The sequence below is a fragment of the Pseudophryne corroboree genome, chromosome 6 (assembly GCF_028390025.1).
Source record: "Pseudophryne corroboree isolate aPseCor3 chromosome 6, aPseCor3.hap2, whole genome shotgun sequence".
NCBI classification, from domain to species: Eukaryota; Metazoa; Chordata; class Amphibia; order Anura; family Myobatrachidae; genus Pseudophryne; species Pseudophryne corroboree.
Genome location: NC_086449.1, coordinates 118169580 through 118189842, shown reverse-complemented (window position 1 = coordinate 118189842; position 20263 = coordinate 118169580). Strand labels below are relative to the sequence as shown.

General features: G+C 47.0%; 1 protein-coding gene across 1 annotated transcript in view; it reads left to right on the top strand.

The window, feature by feature from the left end:
- Positions 1–208: 208 nt before the first annotated feature.
- Positions 209–20263, top strand: part of VDAC3 (voltage dependent anion channel 3) — a 524928-nt gene continuing 504873 nt past the window's right edge. The window contains exon 1 of the mRNA XM_063931745.1: positions 209–216. The gene's annotated coding sequence lies outside the window, so the exon portion shown is untranslated. The remainder of the gene's footprint in view (positions 217–20263) is intronic.

The following is a 20263-nucleotide window of genomic DNA, read 5'->3' as shown; positions in this document are numbered from 1 at the left end:
TACAGTTACCGCCATATAATGCAGAGAACATCACAGTTACTGCCATATAATGCAGAGAACATTGCAGTGACCACCATATACTGCAGCGAACATCACAGTGACTGCTAGATAATGCAGAAAGCATTTCAGTAGATGTCAGATAATGCAGAGAAAATGTCAGCCACCATTAATGAGGAGAACATCACAGTCACCGTCAGATAATACAGAGACCTTCAGTGACGCACATATAACACAGATAATATGAATGCAATCCCCTCATACGTACACACAATATTAAACACCCCCCACACGCACCCACAACAATAATACACCACAGTTACAGCAGACCGTACTAAACCACCTCCCAGAAAACATTTAAATAAATAATAAATATTTAATTAATATACCAACACCCTAGATAACATTAAAACATTCTCACACCTCAACTGACACTTATCTTTCCAGAAGGAGGAACTGTCTGGTATCTGCGGAGCTCCAGGGTACAGGAAAGGAATACAGATACAGGCTAGACCTGCACAGGAAGGAGTGGGGACTTGTGGTCAGAGTGGGGTCTTGGGCAGTGATAGGAAGCAGTATAAGAATACACAGACATGGTAGAGTAATGGAGGGGGCTGGACTTAAGGTGAGAGTAGGGAGTCTTGGGCAGGGGCAGGAGGGACAGACATGGTTGAGGAAAGGGTAGGGACTCCGGTGAGAGCGCATTGTCTTGGGCAGAGACAGGAAGGAGTAGAAGAGTGGAGAGTCTACGCTACACAAACAGGTAGAGGAGAGGAGAGGTCTTAAGCAGGAAGGGGAGGCAGTATTTGGGCATCTGCAGCAGAACAGAGGCACTGGCAGCTGGTTCAGAGTAGGAAGGAGCCAACTACCTTAATCAATTAACCAGTTGGGCCAACACCCACATTACATTACCTGGGGCACATGCATTGACTGCTCCACCCCCCCTCCCACCACACACATCGATGACCTACTGTCATTTGTTAACCCACTGATGCCCTATTGATTCCCCACCCCAACACTTTTTACTCACATCTCCTTTACCCCCCCAACACACACTATTTCTCTCTGTAACCAGCTCCTCACTACTTCCTGTGCATCTCTGACATTGGTGCTTGCGGTCAGAGTGCAAATCAACTGTCATTTCATCCCAATGTGATGACATAATTTTTTTTAGCAGCTGACAATTTTATTACACACAGTAGATTATCTTCAGTGCTTATAGGTTCCAGATACTTTTACATATACTGTATATTTATCAGTGTTAGGTGTTTTATTTAAGCCAACTCATATTTGAGACTTAAAGGATTTTTTAATGAGCTCTGGCCCCACTGATCCTTCTATTAAGGCATTATTATTTCAACCACCCCTGCTGGTTGTTTCCCTTTTTTTGCTGAATAGGCGGAAACCTGGTAGTAGAGTGTACAGGAAGATAACAGAAATTAACCTGAACAGGGTTAGCAGCAGCAAGGAACGGAAGGGAGGCTGGCAGCCTATGAGTATTTTGTGAGACAGAATTGAAATAGAGGAAGAGAGAGATTGGGCAGAAAGAGTGTGAAGATAGGAAATCAGATTGTTATGCAGAATGTAAGAGTTATATGGGATAGAGGGAGAGAAGTACAGACCAATCACAGGGATTGTTTGCCGTATAATGAGAACCATAGTACATTTCTGTTTTCTTTACATATTATATACTGTAGCACTGCACATTAAGAGAATCATAATAAAACAAATGACAGTGCTCTGCATCTCCCGCTTTTATGACATCTTGACTAGAGATGGGCACCAACCCCCATTTTTGGTTTTGTATTATTTCCGTGTTTTGGTCTTGGATCTAATTTGATTAAACAACCCTCAGGTGTTTTGGTTTTGGATTTTTTTTAAATGCTAAAAACTACTAAAGCATGTAATATGGACCTGTTTTTGTTGCTCAGTAACATTAATGTCCAGTCAATTATGCCCACTTCATAGCGCATAATAATCTTCACCTATGTTGGCCAAAGGCTGGCTGGCTAAACTAAGCAACAAGGCAGTAGCACAAACACAGGGCATCCATATCTGTTTAAAAATGTGTTGCAAATTAATACGGTTTTTAGATGTATAACCAATAAAAATATCTCTGCAAAAAAGACCATCCCCTATGCCCCAGAAAAATACAGCCCATTATGAAAAGTGGTGCAAGATGGAATTGTCCTTGGGCCCTCCCACTCACTTTTATGTTGGATATTAAAAAGGACATGCACAGTTTAACAAACTTAACATTCAGCAACATAGACTGCCACTTTTGTGGCTGAAGTGCTTGGTTTGTTTGGGTGTCCCCCACACCAATTGTTTGGAAGGACTACAGTGCATCCAGAAAGTATTCACAGTGCTTCACTTTTTCCACATTTTGTTATGTTACAGCCTTATTCCAAAATGGAATAATTTCATTTTTTCCCCTCAAAATTCTACATACAACACCCCATAATGACAGCATTGGCTCCATTTATGAAACCAAAGTTAGTAAGCAGGGGCGTTAACCATCTAGGCACCTTCTTCATCTTGTAATTAACACCCTCATCATCATCCTCCTCATTAGTGATCTGAGATACAGTGCATCCGTAAAGTATTCACAGCGCTTCACTTTTTCCATGTTTTGTTATGTTACAGCCTAATTCCAAAATGGAATTAGTTCATTTTTTACCTCAAAATTCTACACACAATACCCCATAATAACATGAAAAAAGTTTTTGTGTGATTTTTTGCAAGTTTATTAAAACTAAAAAACAAAGAAATAACATGTACATAAGTATTCACAGTCTTTGCCTTGAAGCTCAAAATTGAGCTCAGGTGGATCCTGTTTCCACTGATCATCCTTGAGATGTTCCTACAGCTTAATTGGAGTCCACCTGTGGTAAATTTAGTTGATTGGACATGATTTGGAAAGGCACACACTGTCTATATAAGGCCATACACTTGACTGTGCATGTCTGAGCACAAACCAAGCATGAAGTCAAAGGAATTGTCTGTAGACCTCTGAGACATGATTGTCTCTAGGCACAAATCTGGGGAAGGGTACAGAAAAATATCTGCTGCTTTGAAGATCCCAATGAGCACAGTGGCCTCCATCATCCGTAAATGGAAAAAGTTCAGAACCATCAGGACTCTTCCTAGAGCTGACTGGCCATCTAAACTGTGCAATCGGGGGAGAAGGGCCCTAGTCAGGGAGGTGACCAAGAACCCGATGGTCACTCTGGCAGAGCTACAGCATTCCTCTGTGGAGAGAGGAGAACTTTCCAAAAGGACAACCATCTCTGTAGCAAAACACCAATCAGGCCTGTATGGTAGAGTGGCCAGACGGAAGCCACTCCTTAGTAAAAAGCACATGGCAGCCCGCCTGGAGTTTGCCAAAATTCACTTGAAGTACTCTCAGGCCATGAGAAACAAAATTCTCTGGTCTGATGAGACAAAGATTGAACTCTTTTGTGTGAATGCCAGGCATCATGTTTGAAGGAAACCAGGCACCGCTCATCACCAGGCCAGTACCATCCCTACATTGATGCATGGTGGTGGCATCATCATGCTGTGGGGATGTTTTTCCCCTAAACACACCATCAAGATATCTAAGGAGTGGCTTCAGGACAACTCTGTGAATGTCCTTGAGTGGCCCAGCCAGAGCCCAGACTTGAATCTGATTGAACATCTCTGGAGAGATCTGAAAATGGCTGTGCATCGACGCTTCCCATCCAACCTGATGGAGCTTGAGAGGTGCTGCAAAGAGGAATGGGCGAAACTGGCCAAAGATAGGTGTGCCAAGCTTGTGGCATCACATTCAAAAAACTTGAGGCTGTAATTGCTGACACAGGTGCATCAACAAAGTATTGAGCAAAGGCTGTGAATACTTATGTACATGTGATTTCTTAGGTTTTTTATTTTTAATAAATTTGCAAAATTTGCAAAAAAAACTTTTTCCATGATGTCAATATGGCATATTGTGTGTAGAATTTTGAGGGAAAAATGAATGTATTCCATTTTGGAATAAAGCTATAACATAACAAAATGTGGAAAAAGTGAAGCACTGTGAATACTTTACAGATGCACTGTATAGCTAACGTGGACTCCCTTAGACTGGCCTCAGGGATTTGTGAACACACAGTTTGTTGTACTGCCTTAGGGGTATATGCAATTGCGGTCGAATTCCGGCTGGAATTCGACCGCTTTTTAATTCGACACGATTCGACAGTCAGACACCCTCCCGCCGGGACCCGAATTCGACATATTCAATAAAAAACAGATTCGACAATCCCGCTGTCGAAAAACGGACCAATTGACGGATAGTGTGCATCCTGGATTCGACTTCATGGACGGCACAAAAGTGTTTAAAAAACCCTGGAAAAAAATGCGTGGGGTCACCCCTCCTAAGCATAACCAGCCTCGGGCTCTTTGAGCCCGTCCTGGTTGTAAAAATACGGGGAGGGGGGGGGGGGAAATAACAGGGGATCCCCCTTATTTTAACAACCAGCACCGGGCTCTGCGTCCGGTCCTGGTGCAAAAAATACTGGGGACAAAAGACACACCAGCACCGGGCTCCACTAGCTAGAGAGATAATGCCACAGCTGGGGGACACTTTTATACCGGTCCCTGCGGCCGTGGCATTAAATCCTCAACTAGGTAGTCACCCCTGGCCGGGGTACCCTGGAGGAGTGGGGACCCCTTAAATCAAGGGGTCCCCCCTCCAGCCACCCAAGGGTGAATCCCGAGGCTGTCTCCCCCCCCCCCCCCCATCCAAGGGCGGCGGATGGGAGGCTGATAGCCAAGTGTCAAAATAAAGAATATTGTTTTTTGTAGCAGAACTACAAGTCCCAGCAAGCCTCCCCCGCAAGCTGGTACTTGGAGAACCACAAGTAGCAGCATGCGGGGGGGAAACGGGCCCGCTGGTACCTGTAGTTCTACTGCAAAAAAATACCCAAATAAAAACAGTACACACACACACACACACACACACACACACACACACACACACACACACACACACACACACACACACCGTGATAGTATAACTTTATTACATACATGCACACCGACACACACATTCTTACCTATGTTGACACGACGTGTCGGTCCTCTTCACCAGTAGAATCCACGAGTTACCCGTAAATAAAATTATACTCACAAAAATCCTGTGTAGATCTGTCCTTTTCTGCTTGTAATCCACGTACTTGGCAAAATAATAAAATGCAAAACCCGATCCACGCACTGGAAGGGGTCCCATGTTTACACATGGGACCCCTTTCCCCAACTGCTGAGACCCCCCGTGACTCCTGTCAAAGAGGGTCCCTTCAGCCAATCAGGGAGCGCCACGTTGTGGCACTCTCCTGATTGGCTGTGCGCGTCTGAGCTGTCAGGCTGCGCACTCGAGATACAATGTAGCACATAGGCGCTCCATTGTATCCAATGGTGGGAACTTTGCATCAGCGGTTGAGGTTACTCGCGGTCAACCGCTGACCGCAAAGTTCCCACCATTGAATATAATGGAGCGCCTATGTGCTATGCGCCGCCTGACAGCTCAGACGCGCACAGCCAATCAGGAGAGTGCCACGACGGGACCCTCTTTGACAGGAGTCACGGGGGGTCTCAGCAGTCGGGGAAAGGGGTCCCATGTGTAAACATGGGACCCCTTTGAGTGCGTGGATCGGGTTTTGCGTTTTATTATTTTGCCAAGTACGTGGATTACAAGCAGAAGAAGACAGATCTACACAGGATTTTTGTGAGTATAATTTTATTTACATGTAACTCATGGATTCTACTGGTGAAGAGGACCGACACGTCGTGTCAACATAGGTAAGCATGTGTGTGTCAGTGTCGCTAATACGCATGCGCAATGTCCGCAGTGCGACTGCGCCAAGTAAATTTGCTATGCAGTTAGGAATTTTACTCACGGCATTACGAGGTTTTTTCTTCGTTCTGGTGATCGTAATGTGATTGACAGGAAGTGGGTGTTTCTGGGCGGAAACTGGCCGTTTTATGGGAGTGTGTGAAAAAACGCTACCGTTTCTGGGAAAAACGCGGGAGTGGCTGGAGAAACGGGGGAGTGTCTGGGCGAACGCTGGGTGTGTTTGTGACGTCAAACCAGGAACGACAAGCACTGAACTGATCGCAGATGCCAAGTAAGTCTGGAGCTACTCAGAAACTGCTAAGAAGTGTCTATTCGCAATTCTGCTAATCTTTCGTTCGCAATTTTAATATGCTAAGATTCACTCCCAGTAGGCGGCGGCTTAGCGTGTGCAAAGCTGCTAAAAGCAGCTTGCGAGCGAACAACTCGGAATGACCCCCATGGTTTTGCCCAACTGCTCAAAAATTTCCTGCTGCGATCAACTTGGAATTACCCCATGGTTTTGCCCAACTGCTAACAAATTTGCTGCCGCGATCAGCTCTGAATTAGGCCCAATGTCTGGTGCACCAGTAGATTAAGTGATTATCAAAGATAAATCATTTGACAGTCACACTCTCTAGAGTGCTGTTTCTTCGGCACCCTCTTGTGTGAAATGGCGCCCAAATTAACACATGAAGGACTTATATTGAATCATATTGAATCCAAAACTCATAAGATCTAATGCTGGGAACATGACTTTTGCCTCAATTGGAATTCAAGCCTGGTGGGAAAGCTCTAGATACAGCTCAGATTCACTAGAAAACCAGAAGTTCATGTGGGCCTGGTTTTCTAGAAAATGAGCCTGCATATTTTCAATCATGATATCACATATCAAGAATTCCAAGCGGCAACATGGTTGCACACTCCTGGTTGCAGCCTTGATAATGGATACAGTAATATGAAACAGAAGGTAAAGTTGGCATAAGCGCTCTTGGAATCTATACACTGGCCGATATTCCTCAAAGATATGAACGATCTCGTTTATTAATGAATGAGATACCGTTCATATCTTTCAGTGTAGAGGCAGCAACGATGAACGATGTGCGGCCCCGCGCTCGTTCATCGCTGGTGCCCCGTCGCTTGTGCATGCAGGCCAATATGGACAATCTCGTCAATATTTGCCTGCACTTCAATGGAGCCGGGTGACGGGGGGAGTGAAGAAACTTCACTCTCCCCGTCACTGCCCCCCCGCCGCCGGGTCGCCCGTATCCGATGTATATGTATATGTGTATATGTGTAGGGCCCATTATCTGGGTCACACTTGTCCAATCCCCAGGAGATCAGATTGCAGATCAGACTGTTTATGCAATCCTTCTGCAGACCTGCTAGCAGATTCTACAGCCAGACTTCGCTACACACTTGGCAATTTTTCAGCAGACCAATCTGTGAACAATTCTGCTGAATTTTTTTTATTTGGCTGTGGGAGAAGGGGGATAAATTAGTGATGAATGTATTTCATTATAATGGTCAAGAAAAGATGGGGTGAGCATTTTAATGTTCTTAAACAAAAAAAAGTGGATCCCCCCCAAAAGGCATATCCAGCATCGGGCTCTTTGAGCCAGCCCTGGTTCAAAAAATATGGGGAACAAAACCTGTAGGGGTATCCCATATTTAATGAACCAGCACCGGGTTCTTGGAGCTGGTCCTGGCTCTAGAAATATGGGGAACAAAATGAATAGGGGTCCCGCATATTTTCAGAACCAGCAGCAGGCACCACTAACAGGGGAGTAATGCCACAGCAAGGGGACACACTTGACGTGGTCCTGTGGTCGAAGCATCTATCCCCCCTAAGTAGTCTGCCCAGGAGGTTCCTGGGGAAGTGGGGACCTCCCAAATAAAGGGGTCCATCCTCTCCAGGGCACCCAAGCCAGGGCTTAAGCCCGGGGCTATCCCCCGCACTCCTGGGCTGTGGTTGCCAAGTCCAATAGTTAAATAATACCACAAGTACGAGCATGTGGGGCATTAAGGGACCCCTGTAAAAGAAATATTAAAATCAAAAAATTACACAGAATGTTTTAATATTTTATTATACAGCACCTTCTCTGTGGGAAGGAGCCCCATGCACTGCACTTGGAAAGTTAGCAGCGACAGGCGTAAGCACGTCAGTAGCAACTGATTGGTCACCAGGGGGCTGTGGGTGGGGCACTACGTAAGGAGGAGTCCCCTGCACTGATGTTGGCAAGTCAGCAGCGTCAGGCATACGCGCCTCAATAACGGCCAATCAGAACATCACGTACCATGATAGATTTATTTGTAGGTAAACGTATTTAATTAGTACTTCTTTGTACTAACATCTATAAATGTAGGTCAAAGAGCTATAAATAAAAAATTTTAACCGGTTTGTTTTGCCCAACTTCCACCTGAGTAGAGCCGGGTACTGCAGTTAGTTGTATATATAAGTGTATGTGCGTCTATTTCTATGTTTCTATGTTTTTATGTATTCTGAAAATGTTGTAATTCCAGTTCTTAAAATTGCACCAGTTTCAGCATTCTACTATTTAGTCAAGTGTCAGGAACATTATACAGTATATAATAAAAATACTACATATCAGTGTGAGTTGGGAGCTGTGTTATTTATTCTCATAAGCAGCCACATGCCTCTTGTGTCCCCTCCTGCTCCCTGTGTCCTCTCCAGCAGCAAGCCCTCTATGCCTCCTGTCCTGTGTCACTCTATTCAGCCTCCGTCCAACCCCTGCCAGCCCCCTCCACTTTACCTTCTGCCAGTTTTGCAAGTAGAAATATTTTCTTAGTGGTACTGAGTGTCAAAAAATGGGTGTGGTCATGTGTTGTGAGGGGGCGTAGCCACGTGCTGCTAGTGGGAGTGGCTACATGACACTAGCTTCGTGGCCACACGACAGCCCCCCCCCCCCCCTTTTTTTTTTTATCTGGAGGCAAGGCTAAAAATATATAGTAATGCCTCCAGTTTATTAGAAATATATAGTGATACCTCCAGTATAATAGAAATATATAGTAATGCCCCCAATTTAATAACAATATATAGTAATGCCTCCATTATAACAGGAAAATACAGCCACTGTCGCACTACCAGTAACCCTGACAAAGTGGGAGGAGCCGTCATGCTGCCAAACACCATGGTCTTGTTGCTTTGTGGCACATTATAATTGTGGTAATGGTAAAGCAAGTGGTAGTGGGTACTGCGTAACCGCTGCCAAATTCTTAAGGGTACTCCGTACCCGAGCGTACCCACATACTTGCACCATTGCCTTCTGCTTAGAATGGATTCAATCTGTTGGCTCTTCTTACAGGTGAATCCTGCAAATTGCAGGCAGCCGAGCACACACACTTAGCACAGACATGTGGGATGTGGCGGGGGGCCAGAGCTTAGTGGAGTCGGAATGGCTTACGCAGCAGCTCTCCCTTGTGGACATTTCCCTCTCTCCCATAGAACAGCTGTTGCGTATGCACAGAATGAATGCTGCCCGATTGGAGCTGAGCTACGTTTGCGGCAGCCAGGCCAACAGTAACTCATCCAGCATCTCTGTGGTGGCGGGCCGCATTCAACTATTTTAGAATAGTAAATGCGTGCCACAAAAGTATGCGTTAGGGGCCGTAAGTTTGACACATCCTAGGGGAGGTTTACTGGTCACCTTCTCATGGGGCAGGCGCCAATTCTGGACCATTTATCTTAAGAGTGCCTTTGAATTGCACAAAAGGCGGCATCATCATATCATAGCCCGCACCTATGCTATAATTTGCTATAGCGGGATTCCTCCTCTCCTGCTGCAGCGATTTGTGCGCTCACCCCAACTGACCTTACCCCCCCCCCCACCGCGCCAACGCGGGACACTGCCGGCCGCGGGTGGGACAGCAAGACAGTCCCAGGAAAACGGGACTGTCCCGCTGAATGCTTGACATTTTGGGAGGTGTGTATCATGCTGACCTCAGTGTCCTATGGCTCCTACTGCGCTGGTCTAGGATTGCATTTGTGGTCAGGTTTACAAGTCTCCACTGGCCTTGCTACTTTGTGGTCCTGCCAAAAGCAGGAGGACAATGGATTGCATTTATTAACAGCTGACAGAGGAGGCTTTGTGCAGTGAGCCGTCGATTTTGTTACTTGCATCTCAAAGTATCATTCTTACTCTCGTGTGTTTCTTAAATATAGAAAATTTAGTACTCAGCTACAGACTTTCCCTAAGTGACTTGGGGCATAATTAAGACTGGACTGCTGCAGCCACAGCGAACGCAGTCTGAATACCTATGTGGAGTGCGCACACGCAGCGGCCGTACTGCACGTGCGCACCCCAGGAGCCCAGTGAGATGCTAAAAGCATCTCAGGGCTGCGATCACCGTGATCCGGACAACGGAGGCGTGTCCGTACCTTTGGGGGGGGGGGGGGCGGCTGCGTGACTTCGCACACAGCCGCTGCGACCTGGTACGCGGCAGGTAGCGGCCTGCCAGCGCGCAGGAGCTGCGCTGGCAGGGAGCTTCTTGCCAGATGCAAAAGCATTGCTGCCGTGCGATGCTTTTGCACCTGTGCGGGGTGGTTGGGGCCTGACATGCATGACGGACTAGCCCTGTGCTGGGCGTCCCCCCGCATGTCAGAGTGCTAAATTTAGCACATCTACGGTCAGATCTGAATTACCCCCCTGATCCATTAGAGATGCCAGTTACCATCAGCCAGCACTTAAGGCTTCCTTTTGGCTATTATACTAAACATAATGAAAGTAGGAGTAGTCTCTTCAATATCACAACACACCAAGGGCCTGATTCATTAAGGATTGCAAATTCAAAGCTGCTCGCAGCAGTTTTGCATTTGCAGTCCTTAGCAATGCAAATGCAGGAGGAGGCGCATACCACCTCCTCCTTGCATTTGCAATGTGATCACATATCAGATGAACATTGCGACAAGCCCCATTTTCCCGAACGCCAGCCTCCCACCCCCGTCCAGTTAGAGGCGTTTGCATATCTGTGCTGCAACCGCAGGACCTGTTCTGCACATCCACAGAATGGGTCCTGCACACGCGCAGGACGCAAAATCAGAGAAATGCAGTAAGGGTCGCATCAGTGATCCGTACTGAATTAGCCCCAACTTCAGACCTCTGGCTCCAGCATGCAAACTAGAGAGAGATGAAGTACCAATCAGCTCCTAACTGGTTTGTTACAGGCTGAGTTTGAAAAATGACAGTTGGAAGCTGATTTGTAGTTAGTTTATCGCTCTCCACTTTATCACTTTCCAAGGCTTAGTACATTTGCGCCCCATGGGCAGAGAAATGCAAGTTTTGAGTTCCTGGTGGGCACTTGAGAAAAGACTGCAGGCTCTGATTGTCCGCATAGGCCTTTCAGCTCCCCTGTGGATATTTTCATTCGGTGCTTGCTATCTCTCCTCTTCCACGTAGTTTACGGAGTAGCAAAATGATGCACCTGGGCACAGTTGGGAAAACTGGTCAGGATCTGGAATCTCTTTTGGCTCCTGAACCAGCCCTGGAATCTATTATGCCTAATGAATGGGATCAGTATGAAATCCCGCCGGACGGGATCCCGGTGGTCAGAATACCGACACCGGGATCCCGCCCGGCACAATCCCGACAGGGGGGGCGAGCGCAATGCAGCCCCTTGTGGGCTAGCCACGCTGCGGGCACACTAATTTATTCTCCCTCTATGGGTGTCGTGTACACCCACAGAGGGAGAATATGTCGGGATTGTGCCAATTGGGATCCTGGTGTTGGTATTTCGACCGCCGGGATTCCGTCCTGCGGGATCTTGACCGCATCCCTAATGAATTATGTAAGCATGCTATTAGTACCAAGTAATGGGGGAAAAATGCTTAAGAAAAGCCCAACGGTGCTCATCTGGTGGTATTTCTTGTTAGGTCTGGGCACATCCTCACTGGCAGCGAGACAACTGGCGGGTGTATTGTGACACATCACATTTCTACCAACCAAGCATTCCTTTGCTGGCAGCACTTAATTGAATGATATGCAGAATGCAATCATGTGACCACAGTCATGTGACAGGCAGCGGACTCCCTCGACCTTCTCAAGTTTGCAACTGCCAGTCTCTGGATGGATCTAAGAATGGGTACACACAACGCCGACATGTGAACAGACCCGCTGTTGTGCCAACAGGGCAGCCGATTTAGGTATATACACTTACTGATCAGCTGCTTGATGTGTCGTCACAGGCTTTGGAATTTGCCCACTCAGCTTTAGCGTTGGTCCCTGCAGCAAGTGTACGGGTGGTCGATGGACTGCTTATACACACAGCCAGATGCGCCAATATATCTTCAGATATATCGGCTATGCTGCATAGCCGACGCAATAAGTCCGTGAACTACGTCATTCACAGACATATTGAGTTTACACACCTGCCGACTAGCCTGCAATATATCGGCTGTTTGCTTGAATGTCCGATATATCGCTCAATGTGTAACCAGCTTTAGACTAGAACTCAAAATGAAAAATTAACATTGGGTGGAGTCACTGATGCCTGTAACGGTCCCATTGCACTCTACTCTGAGGCACAGCATTCTTCCCATTGATGTCTCAAATTATCCATGTTTTTTTTTTTTTTTTTTTAAGTTATGAGTAGACAAAAGTTATTGTACATAAACCTGGCACACCCAATAACATTTCCACTGCAGCATTTGAGTGGTATTTCCTTTTACAGGAATAATTTTTAAATAAAAGAAATTAAGGGGCAGCAATACACCTAAAAGATTATTCTTGGCACTTTCAGTTAAATTTTAATGGTATGTATGTATCTGGCCTTTTGTATTCCTATTATGATCAGCGAGGCTTTACAATAAGTGTGCCCTTGTATCTTGGGGGTCATTCCGAGTTGATCGCACGTAGCAACTGCTGCTCGAGCGCTTGTGCAGCCCTGCTATGCTAAAAAAGTTTTGTGCAACACAAGACTAGCCCTGCAGTTGCTTACCCTGTGTGATCGATCCAGCGATGAAGGTCCCGGAATTGACGTCAGACAACCACCCTCCAAAAGCCTGGACACACCTGCGTTCGGATCTCCATGCCCAGGAAAACGATGAGTATCCGCCCCGGAACGCCTCCCCGCTGTCAATCTTCTTGCGATCGCACTACCGATCACTTTCTTCTTTCTTCTGGTCGTTGCCCGCGCATGCGTATTTCTGACCCGTTCGCACCGCAGCGATGAACCGCAGCGTGCGAACGGGTCGGAATGACTCCCCCTTGTTTTGTAATTCTTTATTTAGCAGTTACAGCACATTTCCTTACATTCAGAGAGCTGGGATTAAGGGGGAGATTTCAATCCTACGAGGAGATGTATCAGATATTGGAGAGAGATAAAGTGGAGAGAGTCATTTTTCAAACACAGCTTGTAACATGACAGATAGGAAATGGTTGGTTGGTACTTTATCACGTGCTATTTATCACTCTCCAAAGCTTGATAAATGGGATCCAGATTGGCTGGTACTTTGGGCCTAATTCCGATTTGCAAATAAAGTAAGAAAAAGCAAGTAACTGTCCACCTGGGCAAAACATATTGCACTGCAGATGGGGCAGATTTAAAATTTGCAGATAGATTTAGATTTTAGAGGGTCGTATATTATAAACTCAAATCTAAATTGCAGTTGCATGTGATAAATAGTGCTCCAGCCAATCAGCTGTCATGTGTTTGAAAAATGACAGTTGGGAGCACCATTTATCATATGCAACAAGTTTTTTTAAACTCATTGCGTATGATAAAACAAGTCTGAAGCTGGCCTATACGGTTCAAGAAGCAGCAACTTGACTGTGTCAGGGCAATGGTAAGGGTCTTGGCAACGCAAACCTTCTTATTTTCAAACATTCAAATATTTGACTATTGAACCATTGTGGACAGTAACAAATATCAGATGCGCAGAGTGAGTGATTGGACACTAAGGGGGGGGAATTAAATTGTTTGAAAAGTCAGTTGGGTGTCTGTTTTTTCCTGTCTATTAGATAGGAAAAACCAGACACCCAAAGGGGTATAGTACGGTATGCCGGCGCTCGGGCTCCCGGTGACCAGCATACCGGCACCGGGAGCCCGACTGCTGGCATACCGACAGTGGGGCGAGCGCAAGGAGCCCCTTGCTGGCTCGCTGCGCTCGCCACACTGCGGGTACGGTGGCGCCACACTATTTTATTCTCCCTCCAGGGGGGTCGTGGACCCCCACGAGGGAGAATAGCTGTCGGTATGCCGGGTGTCGGGATTCCGGCGCCGGTATACTGTGCGCCGGGAACCCGACATTCGGCATACTGAAGACCACCCACCCAACTGACTTTTCAAACAATTGAATATCCCCCTAAATGTATTTGTGCTATAAAAACAATATAATTGCTGGCACTCAGTAAAAATAAATCCAGAAAAACAGTATTCATACATAGACCTGTATTAAGCCCTTGTGGAGCCCAGAACAATGTGCTGCTATTCCCCCTATGATACACATACAGTATTAGCTTTTCATTTTTTAAATCTCTCTCATTCTCTGTCATTACATTGAAGGCTGCCATGTCTTCGTCCTCTCCATCCTGTCTAAAGCCTCCATATTTCTACCATCTGCATTTTCAACACCACCGTGCACCATCGCCCAATGCACCCCAGTATGCAGCGGTGCACGGTTTTGGAAACAATGTGTTGAGTAAAGCATTTGTTCCACAGTGCCAGCAACTGACTAAGCAGGTCCTGACCAGCGGTGCAAGTATGTGGGTACGCTCGGGTATGGAGTACCCTTAAGAATTTGGCAGCGTGTATGCAGTACCACCTGCCACACACTTTGCCATTACCACAATTATAATGTGCCACAAAGCAACAAGACCATGGTGCTTGGCAGCATGACAGCTCCTCCCACTTTGTCAGGGTTACTGGGAGTGCGGCAGTGGCTGTATTTTTCTGTTATAATGGAGACATTACTATATATTTCTATTATACTGGAGGCATTACTATATATTTTTAGCCTTGCCTCCAGATTCCAAAAAAAAGGGTCTGTCGTGTCGCCACGCAGCTAGTGTCATGCAGCCACTCCCATTAGCAGCATGTGGCCACGCCCCCTCACAACACATGACCATGCCCATTTTTTGGCATTCGGTACCACTAAGAAAATATTTCTACTTGCACCACTGGTCCTGACCCTCCCGCTATGTTTCCACTTAGTGAGTCTAAGCTGAGAAAGGTGTTTACTCTGCTAACCAGTGGTGCAAGTATGCGGGTACGCATAAGAATTTGGCAGCGGGTACGCAGTACCACCTGCCACACACTTTTCCATTACCACAATTATAATGCACCACAAGCATCCTGGAGGCATTACTATATATTGTTATCAAATTGGGGGCATTACTATATGTATTTGTTATACTGGAGGCATTACTATATATTTCCAGCCTTGCCCCCAGAGTCCAAAGAAAAGGGTCTGTGTTGTCCGCTAGTGTCATGTAGCCACTCCCACTAGTGACATGTGGCCACACCCCCTCACAAAACATGACTACGCCCATTTTTCGGCACTCAGTACCACTAAGAAAATATTTCTACTTGCACCACTGATGCTAACCCCCCACACAAGAGGCCTTGCCAAATGTGAAAGGCTATGAAAGTAAAGGAGAGGGAGACTACGCGCCAACTAAAAGTTAAAAATACAAATAGTCATAAAAACAACAATGTCATAGGTGAGATGAGGGAATTCCTATGTATCAAATGTGTTGGTGGTGCACCTGGGAGATATGTGTGTGTGAAAATATAAATATTTATAGTTTGATATCATAATATAAAGTTGCGAGGCCACACCCACTTTCCCAGGAAGCACGTGTATTGATAGGGGGGAGGGGGCGCGTCAAAATTTCTCGCTCAGGTGCTAGTAGGCAGTAGTGGATCTTGCCATGGGCAAGCAGGACTTTTGCCCGTGGCGCCGCCTTCCGGAGGGCGCCGGCGCCAGTGCCGTTTCTTGCGGCAGGCGAGCCGTGCAACTGCACGGGGCGCCCGCCGCGGCACTTTACGGGTCCCAGATTCCCCCCTCCTCCCTTTTCCCGAGTACTCCTGCTCGGGGGGCGAAGTTTCGTGGAATGACGCGGTTGCGTCGTGACGTCATGATGCAACCGCGTCAATCCGTGAAACTCCGCCCCCAAGCAGGAGTACTCGGGAAAAGGGAGGAGGGAGAGCCAAGCTGTTAAGAGGAGGCGCCGGCGGCCGGCGCGAGGAGCGGGAAGATCTTCTTGACATGTAAGTTGTTTATCTCCTTGACACTTGCCTGCCGTACCGTATAGAATGGGGACACTTTCCTGCCGTACTGTGTAAAATAGGGACACTTTCCTGCCGTAATGTGTAAAATGGGAACTCTTGCCTGCCGTACTGTGTAAAATGGGGAAACGTGCCTGCCGTAATGTGTAAAATGGGGACTCTTGCCTGCCGTACTGTGTAAAATGGGGAAACGTGCCTGCCGCAATGTGTAAAATGGGGACATGTGCCTGCCGTAATGTGTAAAATGGGGACTCTTGCCTGCCGTACTATGTAAAATGGGGACACGTGCCTGCCGCAATGTGTAAAATGGGGACATGTGCCTGCCGCAATGTGTAAAATGGGGACATGTGCCTGCCGCAATGTGTAAAATGGGGACATGTGCCTGCCGCAATGTGTAAAATGGGGACATGTGCCTGCCGCAATGTGTAAAATGGGGACATGTGCCTGCCGTAATGTGTAAAATGAGGACATGTGCCTGCCGCAATGTGTAAAATAAGGACACGTGCCTGCCGCAATGTGTAAAAGGGGGACTCTTGCCTGCCGTACTGTGTAAAATGGGGAAACGTGCCTGCCGTAATGTGTAAAATGGGGACATGTGCCTGCCGCAATGTGTAAAATGAGGACATGTGCCTGCCGCAATGTGTAAAAGGGGGACACTTTCCTGCCGCAATGTGTAAAATGAGGGCACGTGCTTTCCGCAATGTGTAAAATGGGGACACTTGCCTGCCGCAATGTGTAAAATGAGGACATGTGCCTGCCGCAATGTGTAAAATGAGGACATGTGCCTGCCGCAATGTGTAAAAGGGGGACACTTTCCTGCCGCAATGTGTAAAATGAGGGCACGTGCCTTCCGCAATGTGTAAAATGGGGACACTTGCCTGCCGTACTGTGTAAAATGGGGGCACGTGCCTGTCGCAATGTGTAAAATGGGGACACTATCCTTCCGCAATTTGTAAAATGGGGACATGTGCCTGCCGCAATGTGTAAAAGGGGGACACTTTCCTGCCGCAATGTGTAAAATGGGGGCACGTGCCTTCCGCAATGTGTAAAATGGGGACACTTGCCTGCCGTACTGTGTAAAATGGGGGCACGTGCCTGCCGCAATGTGTAAAATGGGGACACTTTCCTTCCGCAATTTGTAAAATGGGGGCACGTGCCTGCCGCAATGTGTAAAATGGGAACACTTTCCTTCCGCAATTTGTAAAATGGGGACACTTTCCTGCTGCAATGTGTAAAATGGGGACACGTGCCTGCCGCAATGTGTAAAATGGGGACACTTTCCTGCCGCAATTTGTAAAATGGGGGCACGTGCCTGCCGCAATGTGTAAAATGGGGACACTTTCCTGCCGCAATTTGTAAAATGGGGGCACGTGCCTGCCGCAATGTGTAAAATGGGGACACTTTCCTGCTGCAATGTGTAAAATGGGGACACGTGCCTGCCGCAATGTGTAAAATGGGGACACTTGCCTGCCATACTGTGTAAAACGGGGGCACGTGCCTGCCGCAATGTGTAAAATGGGGACACTTTCCTGCCGCAATTTGTAAAATGGGGGCACGTGCCTGCCGCAATGTCTAAAATGGGGACACTTTCCTGCCGCAATTTGTAAAATGGGGACCCTTGCCTGCCGTGCTGTGTAAAATGGGAACACGTGCCTGCTGTAATGTGTAAAATTAGGAAAAAAATTTTTTATCCTGTGGTGGCCATGATAATGAGATCAGATGAGGCCACGCCCATCTTAACAAAGCCACACCCATTTTAACAAGGCCTAGCCCCCTTGCCGGGAGCGCGCGCGCATGCTTTTCCTCATTATATTTATGGGGGGGGCGCATTTTTTTTTTATGTGAATGGGGGGGGCGCATTTTTAAATATTGCACTGGGAGCCAAATTGGCTAGAAACGGCCCTGGCACTATGGCAAGATCCGCTACTGCTGTACCCCCCGCTGCCCGCTGTGTCCCGCTGCCGCTGCCCGCTGTGAAAGGAACTAGACGCGTAGTGTCTAGTTTCCCTTCGTGGAGAGGACCTTTACTGTGCGGTGCGCGATGACGTCATCGCGCACCGCACAGCATTTCAGCGGCGCTACTACTGTACAGGGGGCGTAACTGACCACACCCCCTGTATGAAGCCACGCCCCCATTTCCCGCCCAGGGTGCATAATGGCCTAGAACCGGCCCTGCTAGTTTGCCTGGAGTCGGCCCTGTCCAGGAACAATTATTTATGGTCAATGTAATAGGCAAAACCAGTGCTTGTGACTTCACATCTTAAAATATGTGGACAAACAGAAGCAAATCTTGTCCCTCACCACATAACTGAATCTAAGGATGACATATAAATATAATTTACTTAATTTAATATGTTTTTCTGAATTTCACAATAGGAAATTTTGGCCTAGGAGCGTAGTGAGAAAAATCTGATACTGTAGGGCGTTGTGATTCTGAGAACCACTAGATTATTCCATTCCTGGGTTAGCAAAATTGAGTACTTTTTGGCTGAATAAAGGTCCTAATTCAGACCTGATTGTGGGGGTCATTCCGAGTTGTTCGCTCACTAGCAGTTTTTAGCAGCCGTGCAAACGCTATGCCGCCGCCCACTGGGAGTGTATCTTAGCTTAGCAGAAGTGTGAATGAAAGGATCGCAGAGCGGCTACAAAATAATTTTGTGCAGTTTCAGAGTAGCTCCAGACCTACTCAGCGCTTGCGATCACTTCAGACTGTTCAGTTCCTGTTTTGACGTCATGAACATGCCCTGTGTTCGGCCAGCCATGCCTGCGTTTTTCCTGGCATGCCTGCGTTTTTTCGAACACTCCCTGAAAACGGTCAGTTGACGCCCTCTTCCTGTCAATCATTCTGTGGCCAGCAGTGCGACTGAAAAGCTTCGCTACACCTTGTGTGAAACTACATAGTTTGTTGCAATTGTACGATGCGCGTGCGCATTGCGCCGCATATGCATGCGCAGAAATGCAGTTTTTTGGACTGATCGCTGTGCAGCGACCGAAAACAGCAAGCGATCAACTCGTAATGACCCCCTGTAGCAGCAAATTTGTTAGCAGATGGGCAAAACCATGTACAGTGCAGGTGTGGCAGATATAACATGTGGATAGAGAGTTAGGGGGACATTTACTAAGCAGTGATAAGAGCAGAGAAGTGAGCCAGCGGAGAAGTGAGCCAGTGGAGAAGTGCCCATGCCAACCAATCAGCACTGAAGTAACATCTATAATTTGCATACTATAAAATTATACAGAGCTGCTGATTGGTTGATGGGATAACTTCTCCACTGGCTCACTTCTCCGCTCTTATCACTGCTTAGTAAATCTCCTCCTTAGATTTGGGTGGGGTGTGGTCAAACTGAAATCTAAATTGCAGTGTAAAAATAAGCAGCCAGTATTTACCGTGCACAGAAACAATATAACCCACCCAAATCTAACTCTCTCTGCACATGTTACATCTGCTCCCCTGCAGTGCACATGGTATTATCCATCTGCAAACAAATTTGCTGTTACGATCAGGCCTGAATTAAGCCCAAAGTCCTTACACATAACCATAATAGCGAGCAGGGGGAAACACATAGATTTTTACTTTGTATTGTGATGTTAAGTTATCTTTCAATGTTTGTGCCCTATAGATTGTAAGCTTGCGAGCAGGGCCTTCCTACCTTTACGACTGTTTGTTATTACCCAGTTTTGTTTAGAGATGAGCGGGTTCGGTTCTCAGAGAACCAACCCCCCCCCCCCCCTCTCCCCCCCCCCCTGAACTTTGCCTTCCGAGTTCGGATCCGAGCCAGGCTTGGATTTTCCCTCTTGACTCGGAAACCCGAACTCGGCAAAACGTCATCATCCCGCTGTCGGATTCTTGCGGGATTTGGATTCCATATAAGGAGGCGCGCGTCGCGGCCATTTTCACTCCAGTCTCGGATAGTGAGAGGACGTGTATTCAGTGTTCTTAGTGTTCTCAGTGTCTGTTTATTGGGGCAGGAAAGTGGGGTGACAAGTGTTGTGCTGCTCAGTCTAGTCCATATATCCAGTGTAGCTGTAAAGTGGTGCTTGTTGTGCAGACCAGTCCAATGTAGTCATTGTATTGTGCTGTATCAGTCCAGCCATTCACAGTGTTGGTGTTCTCTGCTGCCATATATCCAGTGTAGCTGTATAAAGTGGTGCTGTGTTGTGCAGACCAGTGGT